The following is a 12,770-nucleotide window of genomic DNA, read 5'->3' as shown; positions in this document are numbered from 1 at the left end:
CCTGCATGAGTTCTTCATGAGTCCCTTAGCCCCTCTGACTGGATTGCTTTTTAGGTGCACACCTCTGGGGTCTAAGCAGTCTGTTGTTAGTATGCATGTCTTCAAGACAACGGGCCATGATGTAATGCCCAGAGACCATCATGTATGTGTGTTCTAGACCAACAGGATATGATATGAGATATGATATACATATGAGATTGCTCTAGGCCATGGTGAGGGATATAGGAACCCTTATGGTTCAGAGCTTTTGTTCCAATTACCAACACAAGCTCTTTTTCTGCTATTAAGACTCTTATGATTAGTTCTCCACATACATTGCAGAGAGGCAAATATTCAAACTGTAGCACTTCCTCAAAAAAGAACGAGGGGCCCTGGAAAACAGGGGATGATGATACACTATAATGTATTATAACATATAACAACATATCATCAAAGTGGAGAAGAGATCTGAGGATCACAGTTTGAAGCCAGCCTAGGAAGGAAAATCTAATAGTCTTTATATCCATGTAATCAGCAAAAGCTAGGAGTGGAGCTGTGGCTCAAATGGCAGAGCACTAGCCTGGAGCAAAACTACTCAGGGACGATGTCCAGGCCCTAAGCTCCAGGACTTGTCCAACACACACACACACACACACACACACACACACACACACACACCATCATCATCATTGTCATCATCATCACCAACATCATCATCATCATCATCATCCTAGGGAAGTATTAAAAATACATAGGTGGGCTGAGAGTTTGGCCTAGTGGTAATGTGCTTGCCTAGCATGCACAAAGACCCAGGTTCAATTCCTCGGTAATACATATATAGAAAAAAGCCGGAAATGGTGCTGTGGCTTAAGTGGTATAGCTCTAGCTTTGAGAAAGTCCAATGGCAGTGCTCAGACCCTGAGTTCAAGCCCCAGGACTAGAAAAGAATAAAATTAAATTAAAAAGTACATAGCAGCAAGTACAATAATAAGAATATTTATTCAGTTAACAAAAGAACTTGCTCTTTCATTACATGAAGGTAGGTATTTAATGGTAATTCTTCCAATACTTACATTCCTCTGAAAAATATAACCACAGCAACAAAATAAAGGGATCCACAAAATGAAAAAAGATTTATACAGATGGCAGACAGTGAGAAATGAATAGTTTTCTAGATTTTGAACTCTTATTTCTGGTCCTCCTGGGATGTGAGGGGGTGGCCTCTCCTGCAAGTGCACCAGTCAGAGTCACATCTGTGGGAATGCAACAGCAGAAAAAGACAGTGGGTGAATCCCTGCATTGTTCTTGTGACCCTCCTGGATCTGTTTCCTTGGATGATTCCAGCTCGCAGGTGCACAGGCCACACACTAATTGAAAGAGTTATTTTCTTAACATTCAGTGTCATCTGCAAAGGCTTTGGTGAACAGCATAATTGTTTCAACCAGCTGCTAGGAGCTGTTTTTATTCATTCTGTAAAAAAAAAATCAAACAATGCTGAAGCAGGGGGTATTTGCAATATTTCTCCCTCCACATTCTTTTCAGGAGAATAAACGAAAAAAATAGCCCACAACTCCATGAGGCTAAGAACTTTGAAGACCAAAAGAATTGGGTTCCCTAAACAGAAACAAAAAAGAAAAAAGTGTCCTTTTCTCCCTATTTTTATCCTCACCTCATGACAGAATTTCTTGAGTGGAGTTTGTCTGAGGGACCCCGGCAGGGATTAGTGGAACTCACAGTAGGTTCATGGAAAGACCATGTGCACTCTTCCCGCCTAATAGAATCCATACCACGATTCTCCTGTGCATTTGCCTTTAAATTAGAGAAGCTGCCTCAAGTTCCATCGTGTCTGTTCTTCCAGTGGATGCCCTCTCCATTTGTAAGGGCTGCCCCTACGAACTGGAAAATCCTACGGAATCAAATCTCTTAATATACAACACTTTCCAATTTTTTCCTAAAGATAGGCACTTATTCTGAGCCTAACACTGACCATGGCATTATAGTATTTTCTCCTTTAGAACGGTTTTCCCCTCCTCTTGGATTTTAAATTCCTCAAAAATGTTAGTCCGGTGGGTAGCTATACCAAAGCACTGTAGTTTTATCAGCAACAGAGATTTTATTTCTTGCGACAGGACATCTGCAATCACAGTGTGAGCCTTGTGGGGGTCTAGAAGAGACCTTCCTTGAGGTTTCATGTACACTAATACCAGTTGGTAGAAAGGAGGTGAGAGGGTGTGGTAGGGCTCATCTGAAAATAAGTGCTAATTCCATTCCAGTGTGGTCCATCTTTGTGACCTGCCTTACCTCCCAGGGCCTCTATGCTTCCTGGTACCATCACAATGGGAACTTGAGTTTTAGCATGAATTTGGGGGTAACTCATCCATTCATGACCCTTTAGCAAGTTTTCTTAAAGAGAAAATCTACACAGAGACTCAAAGTGATCCAAAAAGAAAAGAAAACCCAAACTATACAGGCTGTCGTTATTGCCATGAGAGAGAAGTCTTACAGCAGTGCATTTTAAAAGAATCCGTAAGAATTCAGATGTAAAAGAAAGCCAAAGATTAAGATAGAATTTGGCTTTGTTGACTGTTTGGAATCTACAGATAATGCTTAAACTCCAGATCCCTGTTGTGAGGAGAGTTCTGCTTGCACTTGCCTGAAGTTAGAGCACTATTGCAACAATGCTGGAAAGCATTCACTTAGTGGTCAAATGCAATGTATTCATTCTGGAGCACCTTTCCCTTACCTTTATTTCTTTTCCTTTTTTTCACATTAAGCAGCAAATTAAATACAAATGTCTAGAGAAATGAAACACTTGCACTACAAATTTACACACACCAAATCATGAGGTAAAAAAGAAAGTTATAGTCCTCTGGCTGACTGTAAATCCCCAGACTTCTAAATATGCACACTCAATGTATTAAAGAGCAACTTAACCTTGCTTGGAAGACTTTGACTTTTGCAATTCCCCACATATGTTCACTCTTCAGACTAAGAAATTGCACTTCCATTGGGTTGAACCTTAATAGACCCATGTTTCTTGATGCCTAAGCAACTTTCAAGAAATAAGTCTGGGTGCTTTCAAAAATTCCTAGCATCTTTCAAATAATTAGAATCCCATAGAGAAGAATGTCATCAAAAGGTAATGCTAAATTGTAATCAAAATACCAAATTGTTTTTAAAGATAACTCATAAAGAAGAAATAGTATATTCCAAGTCACACAAAACCACCGCCAAGTGCCAATAGGTTTGCCCCCACCATTATAGGCAAGTCTTTGTAGTCAAGCAGCTGCATGCTGTGCCATTTTCTTGACTTTAATGCATCACGAAGCCACCCCTCCCATATCAGCTGGGCCTCATATTATCCTTTCCCCAATGCTGGATGCCTAAGATAAAACTAGGGAAATGGTACACTTCCACTTTTTTTAACTTTTCTTTGTAATTACTTCACCTAATGCAGCATTCAATCACCCCTATCGTTACTGACTGTCTTCCGAGACCAGAAACAGATGTGCAGTGTCATTGTATACTTACCACTTAATGATTAAGAACCAGAGAACTGGATAGGGCTGAACTGGGCGGAAAGTCACCCATGTAGATATTGGATTTCTTTCTGCACTGTGAGAAACTGTGTAGAAAATTAGAGAGCGAAGGGAGAATTAGAGTCAGAATCAAAGCTGCCATTTTCCAAAGATACTTAAATAACAACAGTGCACCAAACATGTTCTTGACTCTTCCAGTACCCCCTCTGTCTATGTATTGTTCACTCAAGTGTTATAAGGGCTTTCATCTAAGAGTTCCTTACATACCCAGTAAATATAGGAGTAAGTATAGTTGACTAAATAATCTAAACATTACAGAATGTTTTAATCAATAGTTAAAACCATCACTCCACAAGATACTGTTATCATGGAGAGCAGACCACTCTCAGAAGTGAGGGTCATGTGAAAGCCAAAGTCACAGGGAAACTGGGACCTGGTGAGTTGGCAGCAGGTGATTCAGATGTGCACATCTGCTGCAACCCACTCCCTTCCCGAGGCAACCACTGGGCTTGTCTGTCACCAAGGACAGCTAGTGCAACAGGGAACAGAAGAACAAGGTAAAATGACATTTGGAGGGTTTGTCAGTTATGGCGATATTCTTTGAAATTCCCAGGCGTTGTGAAGTGCCTTCAAAGGATTCTCAACTCGGAAGATTTAGTGCTTTGGGCAGTCACCCAGGTACCACAAAATCCCCATGTGTGCACATCTCCTTTGTTACCCATGTATGTCCTCCCTCCCTGACGTCAAAGCCATGTTTGCTCAGCTTGTTCAAAATGTGTTCTTCACTGGCAATGTTCTTTCCCTTTTCTGAACTGTTGAGGTTTCTTCAGAGCTCAAGGCACTGAAGCTGTTTCTTCTATTGAAAAGACAGGAATGACAGTTGTTTCTGTGTGGAACATATGCTAACCAGACAGAGCTTGTTTGCCTAAGAAACCTTGTGTTTGGATTTTGTTTCTGTTTGTCTGGCATCTAACCAACATTGTAGTAAAAATGGCAATTCCTTAATTTTGTGAATGAGAGAGACTAGTGGAATGGGTTTCTACTTTCTATTCACTGGAGCCTCAATAGAGAACTTTTCTGAGGAATGGGCCCAGGTACAGCTAGGCTTAGAATATAAAGAACTTTTCTACACCTTGAATAATAATAAATATAGGTTGGAGAACAATGGTAACTAAGTGCTCTTGTACAGGTAATGAATAATTGATTATATTGCCCTCTTCTGATGTCTAAACAAATGTGACCTCTTGCCAAAGTTATCAGTGAATAATAAAATAAGTAGCTTTAAAGATAAACATCTCCTTATTTAGTAGAAATTGTTTTTATTTACAGAGAGTCGGTCCTTTACCACAACATTAAGTGGCGTGCCAAAACCTTCATCATCCTTTTTTTTCTTTGTAGTTGTTCATTTTACCAAGGATTCTGAGAGAGAGAAGGCGGGAGGAAGAGATCAGGACTAACTTCTATCTCATCTACTAGTAAAGTGTTTTGTTTTATTGTAATGGATAGAGGGATTACAGTTACATTTGCCAGATAGTAGGTGCATTACTTCTCACGCATTGATACCCCTTGTCATGTTTTTGTCCCCATTTCCCTCCCCCAACCCCCTTCCACTCATCTTGTTTTCCCCTTCCCTTTCCTATTTCAATTAATCAAATGAACGTATATATAATATACCAGATAACAAAGATGATGTGTTTTTTTTTTGTTGTTGTTGTTGTTGTTGTTGTTTTTTGCCAGTCCTGGGCTTGAGCTCAGGGCCTGAGCACTGTCTTTGGACTTTCTCAAGGCTAGAGCTCTACCACTTGAGCCTCAGCACCATTTTGGGCTTTTTTCTATGTATGTGGTACCAAGGAATTGAACCCAGGTCTTCGTGCATACTAGGCAAGCACTCTACCACTAGGCCAAACTCCCAACCCAGATGATGTGTTTTAATAGTCATTATCTCAGGGGCCGGGAGTTTGGCCTAGTGGTTAAAGTGCTTGCCTAGCATGCATGAAGACCCGGGTTCAATTCCTCGGTACCACATATATAGTAAAAAGTCGGAAGTGGTGCTGAGGCTCAAGTGGTAGAGCTCTAGCCTTGAGAAAGTCCAAGGACAGTGCTCAGGCCCTGAGCTCAAGCCCAGGACTGGTAAAAAAAAAAATAGTCATTATCTCACATTAATCTCTGAGGTGTTTAGTCTGTTCTCATTATCTAGGAGTCTGAGGAGATTTTTATAGCTCATCCAAGTTCACAAAACTGGTATTGCTAGACTTGGAATTTAACCTCATATAAGCATAGTTCAGATAATATCAGAGTGCTGAGCAAAAAGTGTGATGCTGTAGATTTCACAGAAGGTTCTCAACAATTTATGGCAGATCTGGAGGAAGTATCATGGTCTTTGCTATTAGGTAGAAGCAGATAACTCTGGAACCTTCTGATCTGTTCTGTGACTATTCCATTGTAGTGTCTGGACCACTTTGTCTCCTCACCTCACCTCTTATTCCTCACCGTTTCCTTTCTTAATATCACAAGACTTACTATACACCAGGTGCTCTGCAGGTTTCTTGAATACACAGGTAAATGAAGAGAAATGCTTGCATTCTGGTGACACACTACCCTCACTGGCAAAGGTAACAATTAAAAAATTCTGAATTCCAAATTTAGAATTTAAAGTAACTCTGAACTTAAGAGCAAAAGCTCTCTCTTTTTTTCCTTGTTCAGCTATTCCCAATGTGGAGTCTTCAAAATGGTAAGACTATTTATGAATTAGTCAATTGTTGTAATATTGGCCTCTGAGATTTGATCAGATTCATTGGGGATCACACCTTGAGAAATATTTTGCGAACCATTATCAAGTCCATTTGTAGTTTTACTAAAACTGTGGTGAAGTATGTTTTTGATTTGTTGAATTTGTGAAATAATTTGCTAAAAACATCTTTCTATGGCAGTACTGATAGTATGTTAGAAGGGCTTATAAATTATAATAACTTAATGATGGCAAAATATGAATGCTGCCTAGTGCATATTGCTTCAGGTCAACACTGGTAGGGAGGCAGTTTAGAGATTATACACTACATTTTTGAAACAGATAAAAGCAATGTACCTACCATTACTTTAAATAGAGTCCAGCAAAAAGATACATCCCAGATTTGATGGACACAATATCTCCTAGCACATTTCAGTTCCGTGAAGGCATTTGAAATGTTTGCTTCCCAGACGATTTGTTCAATTCTCACTTCTAAAATGATCTTAAAGGAGATTAATAAGAAAATACAATTAAATATTAATTATATATTTCATGTAAATGCTTGTGCCTACACCTTCTATTCAGTTATTCTGAATGGTCTCAGAACTTAAATGTTGTACGTAACAGACATAGAGCACCCCCAAAGTATTTGTCAATGAATTTTTAAGATGTGATACCTAATTTTTATTGAAAATGGCAACTCACAAGTAATTATAATGTTAGCACAGTTTATGTGATGTCCTGTTTCCCTTCCTAGCCATTGTTAGTCATATGGAAATACATTATCTTAATGTGGGCTCTGGTGTGTGAAGTCCTCACCCCATTTTAACATTTTATTGGCATAAATTAATTGTACAATATCACCAAACTTCCATGAAGGTTCATGGAGCCAAAATGGCGTTTATACTAAATGGGGAAAAAAGGTAAAGGGGACTATTCTCAGTATGGCTGTTAAGTCTTAGTGCAAATAAATAGCTTTCCACAAACCTGGAATGGACACTAATTTCTAATTTCTCTATTATTAGCTTTTGAAAATCTTATTATGGTGTATTTTGGCAGCCAAACAATCTCAGGATGTTCCATTTAATAGATTTAAACAAAATTTTTAGTGTTTCTTCTCTTCTTCCATTCAAAGCATACAATTGAACCTCTTAGTGAACTGCTGATAACATTTCCCTAAGCTAAAGTTGCCTTTGGATACAACAGAAACATTCTTGGAGAATTACATAATGTTGCTAGTGGGCCAGAAAGAGAACATGTTATGGAACATTTTCTTAAATGATAAAATATATTGTTTCAGGATTATACACAGCGATGTGCTATAATACTAACCATACATTAGAGCTGCTGGGACTAAAATTACATCTTTTATAGCCAAAAAGGGAATGAGATTCATTGTGATGTCTTTGGGTGACCAATTATTTTAATATTATCATATATAAGCTGTCTATCATTATAGCTGTCCACATGAAAAATTGAACTCTTAAGATATGAAGATGAATGTGATGGCACACACCCGAAATCCCAGCACTCACTAGATTGTGATTTCAAAGTTAGCCTGGTCTAACTGAAAAAAAGAAAGAAGGAAGGAGAGAGTTAGGGAGAGAGGACATGGCACATATTAATAAATTTCTCATTGTTAATTATGAAGAAACATACGTACTGCCTCAATAAAATCTGACCGTGAATAACAGATCAAAGAAAGAGTAAGTCATTAGACAAATATTTATTGATTATCAAAACTGTATCTAGCGTTACATTAATAGCCATGCATATAATGATACTGAGCTCACAATTTTTGAATACTAAGACATTCATCAAGCATGTTCCATGAATAACATGGTACCTAGAATAAGTTATGAAAAGGATGCATAGTTAGAGGCTTAGGTTGCTTTCATTGCATGATTTTAGATAAGCCGCCTAATTTCTCTGAACTTCTCCTGACAGGAAATGAGGGAATGAGTGGTCCCTGCTTCAGAGAGTTGCTGTAGAAGGCTACATGAAATAATCAATGTGGATGTTCACAATATTGCTATTTTACAATGTGCCCTAGGTAAGCTCTTACTATTATTGTGGTCCATTTTATTATTACATTCATTGCTCTTTATAAAGGAGATCCCCAAGAAAAAGAACCCTGAATGAAGGAATCAGAATAATTCAGAAATCAACATAGTAAAGAAGAAAATTGTGAGATTTCTAGATGGAGAAATAGTGAGTACAAAGGCCCTGTAGACTGTAGAAGCATAGTGAAGAGGACAAACTCATAGAGTATTGTTGGTACGTGGATGCTGAGACAATATAATGTGGGACTGGAGATGCAAAAAATGCTCGAGTGGGCCTACATATTTAAATATTAAATATTAAATTCAGGCACAATAATTATGGTGGTTTTGGTGCATGTTTAATTCAGTCACAATAATTATTGTGGTGTTGTAAACACACATATATATACATACAATGCCATTTATATTTATTGTAGGAAATCCTAAGTTTACAAGACTATGCAGAACACACCTAACAATTCTATTCTTGTAATTTCAGGGTAGGTATTTATTCTAGTATTCATTCACTCATACAGTCCATCCATTCAACATTTATTGACTGTTTCCATTGATCAAACATTGGATTGGGTGCTGAAGTTGGAAGATCAACCAGCTATTCAGGAGGGGTGGGTCAAGAGGGATGGGTAAGCATGCTGAAAGAAGTGATATTGATCAAGATGCATTGTTTTCATAAATTGCTTTGTGGAATGAAAACTGCTTTATACAACTACTTAAAGATAATAAGAATAAATAAATATGAAAAACATATAGCAAAGAATAACTATGAAGAGGAATGAACTAATTTCAATGAAGGGCAAAGGAAAAATCTGCTAACTGTGCAGAACTTAGGAAAAGATTAAGGAAGAGACTTTTGAAACTTGAATGAACAGCAGGCAAAATAAATGAAAGGAAGGAAGTACATGCCGTGGATAACCAAGTGTGGGGATGGAGGAGCCTGGGGCACCATGTACTGTAGAGAGGGCAATAAACAGAGATAGAGGGAGGACTGGAGGAGACAAGAGGGGAGAGCTGGAGATACCCACATGATGAGGACTTTGCAGGATTTTAGTCACTGGCAACATAGAGAAGAATGAGCAAAACAACTGGTCACTGGGGACCAATAGCCTTCCCTTTCCTGACTATGCTGGCCATTGGGGTGAGGGGTGAATTTACCAGGGGACAGTGCTCAGATGCTTATGCTAGGCATAAGGAACTTGTCATTATCCAGTGTCTAATACTATACAGCATTTGATTAGGCACATTGATAAAGCTTAACCATATAACCAATCCTGTAATCCTTTAAACTTTTATATCTTCATATATATTCACCACAAGGAGGTGTGAAGCTCCAATTCACTTTTGGTTACTGAAGTAGAATGTACAAAAGCAATGCTGAAAGGAAAAGCAAGTTATGAAAGAGGATTATCTCTGAATATTGAGATTATGTGTGATTTTTTATTTGCTTCTCTTGGCTTTGATTTCCCCTCCCTGCCCAAATTTCCTCAAAAATGCATACTGATTTAAAGTCTGAACAGATCATAATACTTGAAAGTTATATTAAATAAACACCATCAGTATTCAAGACACACAAGAGGGGCTATACAGACTTTGCAAACCCACCAGTATGTGAGCCTTTGGTACCAATTTTTCAGTAGTTTGTCCATTACAAAAGTCATTTAACTTGTACCACCAAATTATACCTCCACATTCAGGTCATTATCTTAGACAAATAACTATTATAAGGTAGACAAAATTCTCAGGTAATTTATTTGAAGTATCTTCTAGAGTTCCCATATACCACAAATGATAGATTTAGCTTTTACTATTGTTCTGACACCTAGTGGCTTTCTCATAGTGAAGGCACTATTGGCAAGTACAAAAAAATGACTGTATGATGCCGAAAAGAACACAGAACCTTCTCTTTGACTAGAGAGCAAGAGCGGGAGCTGCTTATAAACAGGTCCTGAGGTGAAATACATGGCCATTACGGTGAGCTTATTATGAAGTAGTAGAATATATATGAAGCACAGCTGTTTAGCTTGGCCAGGAGCAGGCAAATGGGCATGTCTGAATCCCTAAACCATGGCTCAATTATTAACTCTCTCAGATAACAAGTATGTTGTAAACCCAATTGAACGTGAATTATTGTTACTTTTAAGAAATAACTTGCCATGGGCAGGGAGTTTGGCCTAGTGGTAGAGTGCTTGCCTAGCAAGCACGAAGACCTGGGTTCGATTCCTCAGTACCACATATGTAGCAAAAAGCCAGAAGTGGTGCTGTGGCTCAAGTGGTAAAGCTCTAGCCTTGAGAAAATCCAGGGACAGTGCTCAGGCCCTGAGCCCAAGCCCAGGACTGGCAAAAAAAAAAAGAAAGAAAGAACTTGCTATATAGATGTTTACTTGTTTATTCGAAATAGGAGGGGAAAAATGAGGGGAGGGGGTGGGGGGAGAGAAATGGGGACAAAACATGAGAAGGGGTATCAATGTGTGAGAAATAATGCACCTTCTATCTGGTGAATATAACTGTAACCCCTCTATACAATAAAATAAAATTTAGAAAAAGGAAATAATTTGCTTTGGATAATATAGAAAGAGCATATAAAAAAAAAAAGACAGAAGCGTGGACCAAAAAAAAGAGAAAAGGAGAAAAAGCCCTGAAAATGTTCAACTGCAGCCATTTATTTATGACTAAAATAAAATGGATAAACTGCTTAAAATTAGTGTGCTTCAGATGCTTGTCCATTTCAATAAAGGTCAAAGGGTCAACATCCATTTGAAGACTGAAATCTGTCAGCCTGTAGGAATGCAGTAAAGCAAGACAGCCAATCAGCCAGAAAGCAGGAAGAGGCCTCCTACTTCCTCTTACCTCTCCCCCTTCCTGAGAGCGAAGCTTTCTTTAGGCCAGTGACCAAAGTGGCTTTCACCTTGATTTCTGTCTCATGCTTCTTCCTCCACCTGTTTTTGCCATATCAAAGAATATACCTTTGGAAGTGGTGCAGTGACTCAAGAGGTAGGAGAGTAGCTTTGAGCTGAAGAGCTCAGGGACAATGCCCAGACCCAGAGTTCAAGTCCCACAGTTGACCAAAAAAAAAAAGAAAAAAGAAAAAAATACACTTTTCCTGACTGAAGGAAAGCTTCTCTTCAACATTCAATTTCACTATCAAGTAAACACCAGAAGTATTTAAATGTGTATCCTAAGGGAAAAAGCACAAAATATTTGCTCAAAGGATTGTTACCATACAGAACCTACAGAACCAAAAATGTCTACTAGACTGAAAGAATAAATAAGTCTAATCTTCCTTATTATAAGGAAGGTTGTAGTTTCAAGTGAAATAATTACACTGATTCCAATGCCAGTTCCAGCTAGTTGATTTTAATGGGCGAGTATAACACTTGCAGACGTGAAAGCACAGTGGGCAGTATTTATATGAAATTTTCAAGAACCATGGTGTTTTGCTCAAGCAGGATACTATGGCATGTTGCCTAGATGAGGGAACCAGCAGATTAGCACATTAACACTTGGAAGAAAACATGCATGTAATTTGCCTTGGATGTGGTCTCTGACTTCTAGAAGGAATACCTAATGATTTTTAATCTGACAGACTACTATATAAATCTTTTCTTTTATAAGTGTCAGTAGCCAAGAAGCTCTCAGTATTGTAGAAAAATTATGAAATCTGGTTTTGGATAAAAAGACACGAGAAAATTTTGAAAAATGTCCTAAAATATAAACTAATTTAAAATTAGTTCTTTAGTTAGACATCAATTGCCCATTTTTAAAAGTATATCTTTTAGGGCCGTGAGTTTGGCCTAGTAGTAGAATGCTTGCCTAGCAAGCAAGAAGACTTGGGCTTGATTCCCTAGTACCACATACACAGAAAAAGCCAGAAGTGGTGCTGTAGCTAGCTAGTGTACAGTGCTAGCCTTGAGTAAGCTCAAAGACAGTGCTCAGGCCCTAAGTTCAAGCCCCAGGACTGGCAAAAAAAAAGTATATCTTATAGATACCAGTGATAATTCATATAATCTTATGCTAGTACCAGGGTTTGAACTCAGGGGTGTCATGTTATTGTTCAGCTCACCATGTTCTCAGCTGAATATTATTCTGATAAAATGGAAATAGAATCTCATATACTTTTCTCCTCTGGCTGGCTTTGAACCTGAGTCTACTATCTCAGCCTGCTGAATAGCTAGGGTTAGAGGAGTAAGCTATTGGAGCCAAGCCCAGGAATTCATAGCAATTTAATTTATTCTCCTTGATTAGAATCTATTATTATTCTCCTTTTACAGATGAAGCTAGGGAGGCATAGAGAACATTTCAAAAATTCTCCCTGGTCCCGAAAACCCAATAAACCATTCACTAAATCGGCAAGGGAACTAAAGAGAGACTTATCAGAAGAAGAGATTAAAATGGCAGAAAAGCATATGAGAAAATGTTCATCATCTATGGTCATAAAGGAAATGCAAATAAAAACAACCCTAAGAT

The 12,770-nt window shown here is 38.3% G+C and overlaps 2 long non-coding RNA genes across 4 annotated transcripts in view; one reads left to right on the top strand and one right to left on the bottom strand.

Annotated features, from left to right (window-relative positions):
* Positions 1–1,008: 1,008 nt before the first annotated feature.
* On the bottom strand, positions 1,009–6,119 carry LOC150059990 (uncharacterized). Of its 2 annotated transcripts, none has more exons than XR_016536419.1 (4): positions 6,039–6,119; positions 4,846–4,937; positions 3,511–3,604; positions 1,009–1,449 (listed from the first exon to the last, which is right to left on the bottom strand). It is a non-coding gene; the product is annotated as an uncharacterized LOC150059990 (long non-coding RNA). The 2 variants fall into 2 exon arrangements; XR_016536420.1 differs by having other exon boundaries at positions 1,009–1,232.
* A 53-nt stretch (positions 6,120–6,172) lies between these two features.
* Positions 6,173–12,770, top strand: part of LOC150059988 (uncharacterized) — a 40,944-nt gene continuing 34,346 nt past the window's right edge. For both annotated transcript variants that reach the window (XR_016536418.1, XR_016536417.1), the window contains exons 1-2: positions 6,173–6,249; positions 8,194–8,299. This is a non-coding gene — a long non-coding RNA (uncharacterized LOC150059988). The remainder of the gene's footprint in view (positions 6,250–8,193; positions 8,300–12,770) is intronic.

This window comes from Megascapheus bottae, chromosome 8 (genome assembly GCF_031878675.1).
Source record: "Megascapheus bottae isolate mThoBot1 chromosome 8, mThoBot2.hap1, whole genome shotgun sequence".
Taxonomy (NCBI): domain Eukaryota; kingdom Metazoa; phylum Chordata; class Mammalia; order Rodentia; family Geomyidae; genus Megascapheus; species Megascapheus bottae.
Note: the sequence above shows the minus strand (reverse complement) of the source record. Positions and strands in the feature narration are given on the sequence as shown.